Here is a 16,015-nt window from a genome sequence, read left to right on the forward strand (position 1 = left end):
TGCTGCAAATGAATCTTTTGTTTCCTCCATTTCCTGGACTTTGTCCCTATTCCAAAACAAAAACTTTTGATGTAGAGTTGACAGGACACACTCGCAGGCATGGATCCAATCCCGTCCTAACAACGCTGAATACGATGGGTGGGTTTCTATGATCATGAATGCTGATGGTATCTTCTTCGTACCAGCTTGTACCTCAATAGTAGAGATTCATGTGGGTTTATACGAATTTCCTATAAAGTATGTAACTCGTACCGATGTAGGGATTAAGTCGTCTTTTGTTTTCCCCAGCTTTCTAAATGTCCGAAACGGCATCATATTGTCAAACATGCCACCATCTACCAAAACTTTACAAACTGGTCGTCCATCAACTAAAGCCCGAATATATAAGGGCTCTTTACATGATTATTCTACCCAAATCCAAGTTGATCGAATGCAATTGTCATTACCATATCATTCCACTCCACATTTGGTTATTCTCCAAAAATCACCCTTTCATAACTTTGCTCTCCCTCGGGGGCTTTAAACTCAGACGGTAGCAAACCATTACCGACAATTCCCCGACATCCATACTAGGCTCTTTCACTTGCGTAGTTTTCAGCATCCATCGGCATTGCCACTTTGGAACAAGTTCGGCATCCGTTGTAGAAAAAATCAAGCATGGGTGTAACTCCTGTTCCTCTTGAGTTGTTTGTCTTTCTTCATGTATCGATGGGGCCTTTCTGTCCCGCTTTATCATTCGCTGAGTTTTTACTCATGTTTTAATTTCCTTGACCTCCGACAACTTTTCTTCCATTGTCTCCACCTTACTTCGGTCTGGATAAATGTCTTCAGCTTCCAGCCTGGCTTGTAACCTTCTCCTTTGTGCCCTTATTTTCTGAAAACGGGTAAGCCCATTTGCTGCCCTCCATGCCGCTGCCTCTGGTGCGTTGACCAATCACAACTCTAATTCCACCGCCGATGGAGGTTTTCATGTTATTTTTTAAGTAATGGTAATTTGATCTGCAGATGTAATAGTCCAGACTCGCTTCCCACTAGCAGTTTTCACTTCTGTGATCCATGGTGTCCGACTTAATGTTTGAGCTTGGAACCACAGCCTTAGTCATGTTGGTGCCCTCCGGCTTAAAAGGTGGTCGGGCCTCTTTCGCGTTTGGAATCGTCACTCTCAAATTGGAACTCCACTCCAAAATTCTAGGCTTTCTTTCCCCACCATCATTATTATTAGGTTGTCTACCCAGGGTCAACCTATCGAAGACCGAGCTTTGTTGCGGTAGCCTATGTTCCAGTCTTTCATGAACTAGCTGTCAGAATGGTTGCTTCCCTTTGCGCTGCCTCATTGGAACTCCTGTAGACATGGTATTGATGGATAGACTTAGGAAAGGATCTACATATACATGCATGTTTCTCTCTACTAGCTTCAATCTACCCTCGTCTAGGGCTTTTTGGATTATGTTTCATAAGATAATGCAACTAGCAGTAGCATGTGTGTAGCTACCATGCCATTTACAATATGTCTTCCCTTTCAGCTCCTCTGATGACGGCACTCGCCGCCCGTCCCAGAGTATAATATATTTGTCCTTTAACAAATAATCACAGATCAGCTCAACTTTGGATACGTCAAAAGTATATTGCGTGTTCCCAATCTCTTTGCCTATAGTCGGCCTTAATGTCGGACATAAATAAGTCTTTCCTTTCAACATCTCGATTGCCAATACATCTTGCTCCCCAGAACTTCACTCCAATTTTCCTGTCCTTTTTCCATTTTTCGGCTAGGGCATCTCGCCTTTCTCAGACTAGTCTCTCTGCTCTCATTTCCAGTGCGCTTAAATGCGAAAAATTCTGGAAATCTTGAACCTCTAAGCGATCCCAAAGATCTGATTGCATATTATCCACTCCCATTGCAGTTGTCTGTTGTTCCGGAATCTGCACTGTATGTTGTGTTTTAGCCTGCCAAAATCTTTCTAGAAACTGTGCCACTGGCTCGTCATACCCCTGCTTTACAACCGGAAAATGGGATATCATAGTCTCCATAGGTGGTGTATAAAAACGGTCGTGGAAACGTCTCTCTAGTTCTGACCAATATTTTACAGTACCTTGAACCATGCCCGTAAGAGATAAAGAAAACAATTTACAACCGGAAAATGGGATATCATAGTCTCCATAGGTGGTGTATAAAAACGGTCGTGGAAACGTCTCTCTAGTTCTGACCAATATTTTACAGTACCTTGAGCCATGCCCGTAAGAGATAAAGAAAACAATTTTAACCGATATCAATCATTTCCCCTAGGTCTCCGCATTGAGCTGTGAATTTCCCAATATTCTTGATTTTAATCTTCCATCTTCATTTGAAAACAATGTAAAATCCGGCGCTTTGTTTCATTATAGGTAACGGCATCATCTCACTTACCCAAGTTGGGTAAGATCTCTTATATACTGGCCGATTTTCGAACTTTATCCATGGGAAAGCTCTCTATATACTTTCCACTAGGATGTCGGTATCTATCAGCGGTCGGGCATCCTGTTGATTAGGAATCAACGGTTGCTCTCCTGGTCCCCAAGCTTGGTCAGCTGTCCCTCCTGGAGGGGCGGCGGCATACAGGGCCTGTTAAACCCAAGGTTTTGGTAGAACAGTCCATGTGGTTTGTCCTGCTAATTGACCCTGCGGCATTGCCCCCATGAGAGCTCTATAAACACGATTTCCAGTAAAGTCTGATCTTTCCATTGCCTGAAGGCCGTGACCACCACCAGTCTGCCATCCTTGCAGATGGGGAAGTATGGTTATATTGCCGAACTGCAATCCTATCCTGCCCGCAAGCCCTCTAGGTGATCCAGTACTCCTACGACCTGAGCCTAGGCCAAAATTTCCTATAGAAAGTGGGTTCCCTCCACCAGATAGTGCTATTCTCTCAGGTCCTCATGTGCAGCTCCCAAATTTCCAAAATTTTTCCATTGCTGGCTATGTTGCTTGGCGCTCTTCTTCTCAAATCTGAAATGCCTCGTTCCTTACAGTCGGACGGATCACATCGGCCAGCTGTTTAGAAATTTCTTCTACTATGTCTCTAATTCCGGCTTGAATGGAATGATTCACCTCCCTACGTATCATTTCCACAATCGTTTTAGCAAATGATTACTCTTCCTCTCTTCTTAACCCCTAGGTACAGCTTCCACTAGGGTGAACTGATGTCCCTAATCCAATATTACATGTACCCGCATTCGAGCCTGGACTCTGATTCTGATTAGACATGTCTATCAACTTACTACTACAAAATTTCATACACGAACCTGACTTGGTCCCACTGGGCGTGCCAATTTTTGGAGCCTAAAACTTCACAATATTCCAAACTTATCTTAAAACGTTGTAGGCTCAAGCAATATGGGTTCCAGACGTATTCCAAATAACCTGTCTGTCGTTGGGTTATCAAGATCACATGCAATTGCCAAGATGAATTAAAATAATCTACAGAAAACAAGTAAAGTAATCCACAGAAAGTTCTTAATTTCGACTAAATGCATAAACATATAAAGAAAACACGAAACCTAAAACGAGGAAGAAAGTAAAGAAATACTGAATTTTATTTTATTTTTTTGTCTTGTGCACCGTGTGTGTACTAGACTTAATCTTAGGATCAAGTAACCACCCTCACTACTGGGAAGGTGGTTATGATTATTCCTTCTAATCTCTAGAAACCGCCTGCCCAACTCCCTCATTATGGTTCCCAACTGCTAAATCGGGTCTAAACCGTCTCCACTATGCTCAGGCCTGTCCATAGGGCTCTTGGCTCCAACGGCTTCAAGTTTTGGGGTATTCAGTTCTTTCTTTTGTCAGATTCTCTTTGGAGAGTTTCTGATTTGGAACTTGTTGGTGTGGAGCTCCTTGATTAGTGAGTATTTTCCTTGCGAAGTTTTCAATTCAACTATGGATGTGGCTCTCCTATCCTCAAGGTTATTATTCTTGGTATTCTGGGAGTTGTAAGTTTTGAAATTTATCGAATCCGTAATTATTGGGATCATGAGCTATGGAAGCTATGGTCCTCTGCTCTGTGGAGGTTGTACCCTTCTTCTTTGTGGAGGCCGCGCCCCTAGAGGTTATAGAGGCGGCGGCCTTTAATTCTGTGGAGGCTGAAATCCTCCGCTTTGTGGAGATGCAGCATCAAGACGGAGGAGCCACAGTCAATAGAGTTGTTGCCCTATCGTCAATGGAGGCTGCTGCTTTCAGCTACGTGGAGGCAACAATCCTTGACTTTGTAGAGGTGCCGCTTTGGGATGGAGGTTGTGGTCTTCCGCCTTTTGGAGCTTTGGCTTTAAGATATCCTCCATGCTTCGAATATATTGGACTTGGGGTCCAACACTGCCATATAAAGAACACGTGATTGATGAGATTCACATTGATGCAAAATGATTGCATAAATGTATAGTGTGCCAACAGCAAGAGATGAAGATGCAAATTATGCAGGGCACAGATAATTGGTATACTATTGTTTCAACCAATAATCAAAACTAAATTTGACTCGCAGTGAATGATCAACATGCAAACAATGTATAACATAGATGATCAACATGTTATCACCTAAAATTAATCACAGATTAGCATAACTTAAAATAAAGTTATGGCCTGTACAAGATTGATAGGCATGATGAACAACTGGAACCATTAGAGTGCAGTACGCTTAGATAGAGCACCCAAACAGAATGCGTTGGTGCCCAGAAAGATACAAATGATATGTGAACAGATGCATACGGTGTCCAGACTAATGCAGAAGTCGCCCGGACTGATGTAGAATTCGCCTAAACTGATGCAGAAATCACCTGAACTAATGTGGAAATCGTTTGAACCAATGCCAAAGTTGCCTAGACTAATGCAGGAGTCGCCTGGTTTGCTGCATAAGTCGCCCAGACTGATGCAAAAGTCGCCCAGGCTGATGCAGAAGCTGTCGAGATAGAGGGTACGACGCCCGGATAGGTGTGCAGATAGTGTCAGATGATTGTAGAAGGTAGGGTGTATATTTCAAGAGGTTTGGGCGTGTATTTAAGAAGATCTAGGTGTAATCAGAAAAAACTACGAAGGTCAGGGCGTGTTCCAAGAAGGTGGAGTGCTAAAAGATATATTTTTGATAATTCAGGCGCTGTCAGATTTATTTTCCAGAGAGCAACCAGATATATTTTAAATAATTCGGGCACTATCAGATTTATTTTCCAGAAGGCAAGATGCTGCCATATTAGTATATTTTAGATAGTCCCGGCGTTGTCAAATTTATTTTTCAGAAGGCAGGGCGCTGCTAGATTTTTTTAAAGATGTGTGGGCGTATTTGAAATATGATTTACAAAGGTAGGAATGTATTTTACAAAGGCAAAGGCACCCCAATCCTGATAAAATACTATATTTATTTTATTTTATGAGAAGATTGGTTATATTATCATATTTTTACAAAACTTTGGGCTACAAAAGCAGGCACCTCAACCCGAATAAAATATTATATTTATTTTATTTTATTTTCTCATAAAGTTGAAGCCTCGGCGTGTTTTACAGAAGGAGAAGTGTGCAATCAAATCCTCATTAAAATATTATATTTATTTTATTTTATCAGATCTATTTTAGGAAGTTGATTTCGAAATTTAAAAAATTAGAAAATAATTTAAATTATATTTATTTGTGTATCGAAGAATTGCATCTCTTCGCATTTTTAATAAAGTAGAGATTTGCGTTGATTTGCATGCAACATTTAGATTGTAGATTGATGTATTCATTGTAAGAACTTATATTCCATAATTTATATTTGTTTCATTTCCAGCAACTTACTTAAATTTATCGCACTTTCTTGTTCTTCTCCAATTTTTTCACTATCAAACGTTTGAGCAATGCATTTTTGTACAAATTAAGAATTTAACCACTCTAATTCTTCTAAAAAGAACCCTTGGTAACAACATGCTAATAATCAACCAAGACTCGAAACAACAATCAGGAATTTGAGCTTAATAACCCTCAATGGTTGCATAAATGTGGATATATAGATATATATAGATAGATAGATAGACAGACAGACAGACAGATAGATAGATGGAAGAATCGGTCACCCAAACCTGCAGCTGCAAAGCTTGCAGCAATGGCTCGAAGACAATGGGATCTTTCTGGATGGGGATATGATTTCATTACAACCGTTTTTGGCCAACAAAAATAAACAAATAAAATAAAAATAAAATTAGCAATCGGATTACAAGTGCCCCATGGCATCTTAATAATAAATAACATCAAACCATCTTCTATTGTTGGGATTAGATCTCAGCCAATTTAATTGAAAGAAACAAAATAATGAAAAAACTTCACTTCACTAATTGATCAGTAAGTATATATATATATAAATTGGATTGGAATAAAAAAAAATAACAATACATAAAATTGGGTTGATATGGACAGGCACTTGCCCAAGGCCCATTTCCAAAAGGGGCTCAAGTGGCCCTAATAGTCCAAAGTAGAATATATATATAAATGCATAATAATATTATGAAAATTGTTTTAAAATATATTAATTTTTTTAAATAAAATAAATATATCTTATATATATATATATATTTTTAAATTTTGAATTATTTTTTTATTTATTAATTATGTGTTTATTTGTATTTTGTAGTTAGTGTTTAGTTTTTATAATTTTTGACATTTTCATTGTGAGATATGATATAAGGATATTATTCTTTAGTACTTTAATTTTATTGTGTATATATATATTTAATATTTATTTTATATATTATATTTATTTTTAATATTTTTTTTAATGTGTATTTTATTAGTATTAAGCAAATAAGTTTTTATTATTTAATCTATACTTTCAATATTTTTTCACATTAAATTATTTTCTAATTTAAATTTTTTATTATTTTCAAAATACACAATAATATTACAAAATACTCCCTCCGTCCCAGATACCGTGTCTGCTACACTGTAGAAACGGTATTTTAGGAGGGTGTAATTAGTAGATAATTAAGAATGTATTAGTGAAAATAATTATCCTATAATATAAATAATTATAAATTAAGATTAAAATAACTAATTAGTTTAATTAAAATTAAAAAAATAAAATTAAAAAATTTAAAATGAGATTAAAGTGTGTAACGATTTTTCCAAAAAAGGAAAGTGACTTGGTATCTGGGACGGACAGAAACGGCAACGTGGATATGGTATCTGGGACGGAGGGAGTATAAAATAAGCTACTCCCTCTCTCATTTAACAAATTATATTTATTTTTTTATTTTGGCCCGTCCCATAACAAATTATCGATTTTGTTTTTAGTAATTGTACTATATACTTAACATAACAAATACCCTTCCAATTTACAATATATTATACAAATATCATTATCATTATATCATACAATACTAATAAGGTTAGTTTAGTCTTTTTACTTTTATTTTTACTACATTTCAATATAATATTAATATTTTTGAAATTTTGTGTAAAAAACAAATTGGTAGATAGATATTGGACGGAGGTAATATTTGGGTGCTTTTATCCAATAAATTTTTTTGACATATTTTGAGATTAATATTATCTTAATGCAATATATACTCAAGAAATATATATACATATATATATATATATATGGTGTATTTGGCAATTAGCTGATAGTTGTTAGATGTTACCTGATTCGATTAGTTGTTAACTGTTAGCTGATTTGATTAGCTGATTTGACTAGCTGATTTTATTAGTTGTTTGTATCAAATTATTTGATAAAATAGTATTTTGATATTAGTTGTTTATACGTAAAATAACCATTAAGGACATTTTATATTTTATTTTCAAAATATTTAGTTTGTTTTTCGGTGGATAGACATAAAAAATTTATTATTAATTTTAAAAATTAAAAAATTTTTACTAAGATATTTATTTTAAAATATTTTGTAAAGAATTAATACAAGCTTATTGATTTTTATTTTTTTTCATTAGAAATAATATAAATATAAAAGAATAAAATTCATTAGTATATGTATTTTTATTAATTTAATTTAGTTAATATGTATTTACATTAAAATTTATAATTTTAAATAAATATATTCATTTTAATAAAAATATTATGTGATATAAAATACTATATAAATTAATCAATAATATTAATATTTTTATATTACAAGTATTCTAAAAAATTTAAACAAATTTATAAATAAAATAATTCACATATAAAAAAATAATTATTTTAAATTTATAAACATAAATTTATAAGTTATTAGAAGAAAATATATTCAAAGAATTAATAAATAGTGCAATAAAAAAATATTAATATATGTAAAAGAATTAATTAATTTTAAGGGAAAATAAAGAATAAAAAAATAAAAATAAAAAAGCTAATATGAAACGCTGGAATATACAACTTTTTCAAAATTAGTTTTTTTGGACCAATACGCTAATTGAAAACGTTAATTTACCGAATAACAAAATTAACTGATTTACTTGCCAAATAACTAAAAGCTCTTCGATAAGCTAAAAACTTTTAAAAAAATTGTTTACCAAAACATCCTCATAGTATTCTATTAACCAATAAAAAATAAAATTCAATAAAAAATATTTTTTAATTTGATCCCCACATTTTCTCATATTAAACATAAAAATTATTTCAAACTAAAAATATTAGTAAACATACAAACACACTCTTTGTACTTCAATCCTTTAATATATAAAAATTTAATTATTATTAAATTTAACATTTAATAATTTTTGTAATTATATTAATAAAAGTATATATATATATATATATTAAAGGTCTTTTATTTTAATTTTGCCCCTGCCCTATAATGGCCAAATAAATAAATAAAACAATGCGAATGCTGGTCAACCAAATATACCTCTTCATGAGCAGCACCCTCTCATCAAATCCTATGGCTGTAGGATTTTTGGATGCAACACTTTGTAAATGCATGTCAACAAAAGATACAAAAATTACTACCCACCCACGTCAGATCTTAATTTCAAAATACAAGGCATGGCATGGTGTCTAATTAAGATTGATTAATGCTTCAATGTCCTGTCTTGCTCAGGTAGTTCCACATATTGTCACGTAATTGGTTCTTATGCAATTTTTTTTTTTCACTAAATCAACACTTAGTGGTAATAGCTCGTACATCTAAAAATAAACTATACTTTTCTAATTCAACATCAACTCAGAAATACTATTAAAGCAAGTATAACAATTCAAATATAAAAACACATATAAACATGAATTCACCCAACTAAGTCTAATTCAAATTTTTAACATGAAATATCATTCAAATTTCAATAATTAGTTCACAGAGCCTCTGATACCACATTGTAATATCCCAGCTGGCACAAACCAAAATATTACCACTATATTGAACTAAGATATCAGTTTTTCTAACCTATCCACGTAATTTGACGCTAAGGCTGCTTTAATATAAATATAGCATACATCATGCATATATAAATACATTTTTATATTTTAAAAAATGCTTAGAGTGAAACACGTGCTAGTATCTTCACTCGTACTTAAGATGATTAGACTATTATTGATAAAATAACAGTAAATAATTGATTAAGTGTTCTCAATCCCACAAAAAATTCACCATAGAACTACATCATGGGAGTTTGTGGTACCGAAGATAACCTATCGGAAAGATCTATTCCGTGTATAGTAGCGGGATTCGTGCACCCTAGAAATCACCGAAAGGAAACCAAAAATTCTACTGCTCATCGCGCGCCTATTCGGGATCACGTTTAGAATTGGTCAATAATCCTAAACTAGCGGTACTGATCAATTTAGTGAGTTGATCAAAACCTGCACGATAATAATTAGATAAGACTATAAATAGTCAAATTTAATCTCTAAATGACCCTGCAATACAGGTCATTGGTTGTCTGACTAACTACTATTATTGCGAAGTGTAACGGTATATCAATATGCGTAACTATGATGGTGCATTTGCTTAGCACTACCGTATACCGCAAATACCAGTAGAATCAAAGAAGTATACAACAATTGTGCTACATGTATGTCTAACAGCCACCGTGAAGAACCATATGGATTGTCAAGCTCCAACAAAAAGGTACAATGTGTTGTGTATTTGTTAATGAATCATGTCTATACAATTATTAAGTGATTGAAAATATTTTTTCAACCACAACCACTAATTTGTGATTACATGTATATTATAATTAATTATCTATTTCGATAATCAGATTAAGTTAACAAACTCGATCAATATATGGCACTATCAATATATTGTTGTGATTGGCGGCTACCTTTTGAGAGTAAAATACGCTTCTTATTCTATTCTCAGCTAGGTTAATAATTTAATTATCATACAGTATCAAATTTAAATGTCTCCGACACGTTCAAAATTTTTCGAATTCGGATCGAGATAAAATTCTCCAAATATGAACATCGATATATAAATAATTTAATAGCTTAGAAATTACTTAGATTTGATTGTTAAATATCTAGTTATTAATATTTATAAATTAGCAGTAATTAAGTCATTTGTAAAATAAATAATCGAAACTGTATTTAAATTTGTAATTAAATTCTACTTACCTTTTTAAATAAATTAACAAAATTAGAGTTTAACTCGGAGAACTGGATATTTTTGTTATTTTTTTTGGTAAATTATATTACATTTACTTGTGTTTTCGTAAAAATGTACAAAACATTATGTGTTTTATTTATTGCATGAAACTCCTTTGTCACTACAAAAAAAAATTGCAGTTTACTCGCGGAAATTACACACATAATTAATTCCGTGAGTAATTACGGATGGATACTCACGGAACAACTCACAAAATCGATTCTGTGAGTAATTACTAACAGAATACGCATAAATTACTTAAAAAACAATACAGTGAGTAATTACTTAAAAAATTGAATTTATTCATGGACTTATTCACGGAATTAAATTTTGTGAGTAATTACGTATGGATACTTACGGAACAACTCACGAAATCAATTCTGTGAGTAATTACTAACAGAATACGCATAAATTACTTACAAAAATAATACAGTGAGTAATTAATTAAAAATTTGAAATTTATTCATGGACTTATTCACGGAATTAAATTTCGTGAGTAATTTGTCAAAAAATTGAAATTTACTCACGAAATTAAATTCCGTGAGTAAGTCGAAAATTAAAACCTTCTGAACTAAAGTTTCAGTTACGGCCTGACGGTTTATATATATACATATTTATTTTTAATATTTTTTATTTTATATTCTTTTCTAAATTTAAATTTATTTAAAAATAATTAATTTTAATATTATTTAGATAGATTTATTATTTATTTATTATGTAAAAATCATATATGTAACTATATAAACAATTAATTAGATTGTTACAATATAAAAATAATTAAACTAATAAATTTAGTAAATAATTAAATTAAATTTTAAATTAAAAATAAAAAAGAAATTATAAAAATATTTAATTACTGATTCAATATGAATATATAATATGAATATAAAATTTATTTCAATATAAAGTTTATAAATAGGGCTGCTTTTCGCGCCCATCATTTTAAAATTAAATTTTATAATTTAAATGAGTTGAAATAATACTGATATTATTGTTCCTCTGCCCTACTTCGACAGCTTCGTCTCCTGGCAGTCACCATTCCGCTTGGGAGGGGCGCCGGGATTGTCGTCGGAAATAAAGCCGTGGGAATCATCTCTCATAGATGTAGAGTAAGTGTTGATTAAAAACACGTTTCTTTCTCTCTTCATTATTTTCTCCGAGATCTGATTTTGGTGGAGTTGAAGAAGCTTTAATCGATTTGCAATCCATTATTTCTACAGATAACTATTTAGTTTTGTGTAGCATTCAATTGTTAGGTACAATTTCTCTAGTGTGTTAGGAATGTTTGACTTGAATTTCTGGATGGGGAAATGTTTACCAAATCTAATTAGAGTAACGAGTTTTTCAGATCTCGGAAGCAGTGGAGGCGGCAGAGAAGATGATGGCGGAGCCTTTGATATTGAAATGAGGCAATCAGGTTAGTTCCGAGGCTTTGTCAAAATTTGGTGAATCTTTCCCCAAACAATGTTATGCAATCATTTTTCTCGAATTTTAAATGCTTGAATAAGGGAATCCCAACGTGTTGTTTAAGTTTGTTTATTTCCAGCATGCGCATATATTATACTTATCATATAAATGTATGCTTTTGGAATATATATAGTGTATGATTTTTTGAACTTGAGAAGCATTTAACATTGCCTACAATTTGCAAGGATTTTGATTTTTAGTGTTGTGCTATTCAGTTGTGCACTTTTTGACATGAATGGCAACCAAGTTCCCCAAAGTATTGTTACTAAAGTTGGAGTTGCATTTAAGAAAAATCTTAAGGAGGTGGAATTGCATTTCTTGAATAGATCATTTCTCTAAATACATGGCTAACTAATGCATTTCCCTTGGAACAAGTCTTCTAACAATACTCCTTTTTAGATGGATAAAATGAGGAACGATCAGAGCAATGACATATCTGTCAAGTAAGCAATATCAATTGTGATGGACAGGAACCCAAATTTAAGGTGGTAGAACTTTGTTTTTATCTTGAAGCTCACCTTTTTGTAACAGAAGTCTAATGATTGGTGTTTTTTTAGGCAAAAAGGCGTTTTATATGAAGTCTTACAATGGTATATTTGTAGGATGGAGGCTTGGTTTGTTGCTGATGCAAAAGACATATTGCTGTAAGTATGGGACCAAGTATGTTTGACTCCTCTTAGTATTCTCTTATTTATACTATGAGGCTTTTGGAATTAAATTTGAAGGGAAACTACAACAGTTAGTTTGAGAGGCTTCAGACTGTTTCCATCCATTGACAGTTCTTACTTAAGAGCCATAGATGTATGGATCAGTAATATATATACACACACGCATACATTAAATATTGAAAGAGGAATTAATGTCTTTAGTGTTTACGTTCTGATGCAGGGCTTTGAAGAGGAAATTCAAAGACAGAATGTCTGAATTTCAGGTACATTAGCTACTATTAGTCTATTACATTTGGTGTAGTTCAGTATTCCTTTTATCTTATTTCAAAATTTTACTTGAAAATTACTTTTGTAGACTCTAAGAGAGAACAATACGACAAGATTATCGGTGCAGTTATTGAGAGACGTGTATTTACAGGTATTAATACTTATCTAGGAAAGGGTCGTTTACGAACACTTCAAAATCTATAAACAATTTTGACATTTTTATGTTTGACATAGTTTACAGTGACAAGAACTCGATTTGATGAAGAGGTGAAGTTAGTATTCCTTAATATTTCATTTAAGATGTGTTAAAATATTTTCATTTACTGAAATCATTCATCTTCAGACAGTTGAAAGATTGATAGAGACAGGGGATAATGAGCAAATTTTTTAGAATGCAATCTGCCAGAAAAGCCGAGGACAGGTGTATGAAAACTCCCATTTGTTTGTTTGCCCATCCTCTTCCATTTTCTGCTTCTTCTCCATCGCAGTGTTTTATGAATTTTCGGCATATATAGAAAAAACACGACAGAGAATTTTAATTTGGGAGCCATATATTTGTCTCAACTATAAAAGTAGACTAAATTTGTGCAACCATTAAATAACACATAGTATTGATGTAAATGATGTCATTTGAAATTCAAGAGCGGCATGAAACAGCTAAAGATGTAGAGAAAAAGCTTTTGGATCTGCAACAGGTATATTAGATTTTTCTCATCTTGATTGATAATCATATGCATTAAGGTTTAGAAGTAAAGCTCATGTTTCTTAGAAAGTATAAGATGTTTTCCAAGGTTAAGATGAATTGATCCCCATATTTTTCATGTGTTTCCTTTGATAATAATATCGATCATATGATCAATGTGAGGTTTTGAGCTGATTAGCTTGTTAGCAAATTCAGTTTATGATTAGTTTTTTGATACCCCAAATCCCCAACCATTCCTACTTCAAAATTTCGGATGAGATATACATTGCAAGTCTGGCTTTTTCATATGAAGCATAGCTGGGAAATGAACCGGGGAAACAAATTGAAAACATCCATGAAGCCTTATAAGTTCTTGTCCTTGTTCTAGTTTGATTGTACTAAATGCTTATAGCCTTTCAATTTATCATATCAATCCAGATTCATAGGCTCTGCACAATGTGAGATAGAAGAATTTGACTCTATTTTCATATTCCGTAAGGAACCATTTCCTCTTCCATGTACAATGGAAGGAAAGAGTATAAAATAATAAAGATAATAAAACCAAATGATTTACCTAAATTTACCGATTACCCTACTAAATTATCAATTTACTATTTATATCATACTAATAGTTCTATTTCACACTTTTTTTTATCTATTGTTTCATATTTTCTTCTTTGATTGCTAACTCTGTATCATTTATTTTGTTCCATTGATAAAGTTGGATCAAAATTTTGAGTGTGTTTATTTGGTGTTAATATTTTGAAGTATTTTTTCTTTTTGGTGAGGTATGTCGAAATATGTGCAAAATTATTAAAATGTTAGATTTATCACAAGTATTTTTTTATGTTTGAGGATTCTGATAACTCTTTAGATGTATTTCTTAGCCGTTTATCTTTTTCATTTGTGTCAACAAGCTTGTCCATTTTTAAAATTATTCAGTTTTGCTCATGGTTAGGTTGCTCTAGCGCATTCTTACTCGAACGTGTCTCATGTCTCAATTTGGCAAGACACAGTATAGCCATGATGATGCTTTACTTTCATCGGTACATCGGGATAAAAAGAAGAGGATATTTGGACTTAGGTTGCTAGCATCGATAGTGTCACCGGATCGCAACTCATCCACTAGTGATGGTTATACGTCTAGTGCTCCAACAACTGAGAGTCGGCTAGCGCGCATGAAGGAACGGTTTGACCCTTTTGAGAATTACGTCCGACGGAACCGCCACGACCCCGATGGCGAGTCTGGTGCTCCACCTGTTTGTGGATTTTCATACCAAATATTTGAACTTTAATATTTGACGGATTTTACTATTTCAAATATACGGTTATATTTACTGTTGTTTGTGGTATCCATCGATTATGAAACCATGTTTATAAATATCGTGTGATTCGATCGTATTTTGTCTATTGGATATTTGGTTTGATATGATTTACTTTGTGGTTTGAATTTGTGCTATTGTAATATATGATTTGAGACAGGTATGAAAAAATTGAAATATAATTTTTTAGGGTCAGAAAAATTACTCACAGAAATTATTTTGTCTCAAACATCATATGTCAATGTCGTAAGGGAAATTGATGTGAGTAATTCAGTGAGTAAATTATTCACGAAATTAGTCATGGAACATTCCGTCGTAAGTAAGAGAGTTTTGTTGATTTTTACTCACAGAATTACTTACAAAATTTGTTATGTGAGTAAATTTATTTACGGACAAAGTCGGTGAGTAATTATGTGAGTAAATTTCTCACAGACCGAATTTTGTGAGTAATTTCGTGAGTAATTTACTTACGGAATTACTCATGGATTTTCCTCGCGATGAATTACTTACGAGGTATTTAGTAACATATTACTTACGGACAAAATTTTGTGAGTAATTCCGTGAGTAATCAATTTATTAACGGATTTTTCATGATTACTCACGGAATTCCGTAAATAATTTCCATGAGTAATCTGTTTATTTTTTGTAGTATGTGTTAATTTAAAGTTAGCACAAAACACCCTCAACGCAAGTTTTATACAAATAAAAGACGTAAAATATCTTAAATAATTGTTTTGAATAAAATAAATAAATGAATAATTAATCCGTCATTTATTTTAATAGTTGTTGTAAATATCAAATAACAATTTGTCTCCAAAAACTAAAAAAAAAGAAAAAAATAAATGATTAATTAATTATTTAATTATTTATTTTATTAAAAAAAATTATTTAAGATATTTTATCTTTTTTATTTTTATAAAAATTGTATTATTGGGTTCATATTTATAATCAAATATCAGTTTTGAACGAAACAGTGTTTTGTGCAAACTTTGTTCATAGAAAATTTCACGCAATGAATAAACCGCAAAATACTTTATGCATTTTTT

The 16,015-nt window shown here is 32.6% G+C and overlaps 1 long non-coding RNA gene across 4 annotated transcripts; it reads left to right on the top strand.

The window, feature by feature from the left end:
- Positions 1–11,575: 11,575 nt before the first annotated feature.
- On the top strand, positions 11,576–15,026 carry LOC127253012 (uncharacterized). Of its 4 annotated transcripts, XR_007839176.1 has the most exons (9): positions 11,576–11,672; positions 11,925–11,980; positions 12,246–12,333; positions 12,430–12,515; positions 12,588–12,690; positions 12,919–12,961; positions 13,054–13,232; positions 13,313–13,660; positions 14,606–15,026. It is a non-coding gene; the product is annotated as an uncharacterized LOC127253012 (long non-coding RNA). The 4 variants fall into 4 exon arrangements; XR_007839173.1 differs by lacking the exon at positions 12,246–12,333; XR_007839175.1 differs by lacking the exon at positions 12,246–12,333 and having other exon boundaries at positions 13,313–13,386.
- Positions 15,027–16,015: the final 989 nt, after the last annotated feature.

Source organism: Andrographis paniculata, unplaced genomic scaffold, assembly GCF_009805555.1.
Source record: "Andrographis paniculata isolate CXL003 unplaced genomic scaffold, ASM980555v1 Contig49END, whole genome shotgun sequence".
Classification (NCBI taxonomy): Eukaryota; Viridiplantae; Streptophyta; class Magnoliopsida; order Lamiales; family Acanthaceae; genus Andrographis; species Andrographis paniculata.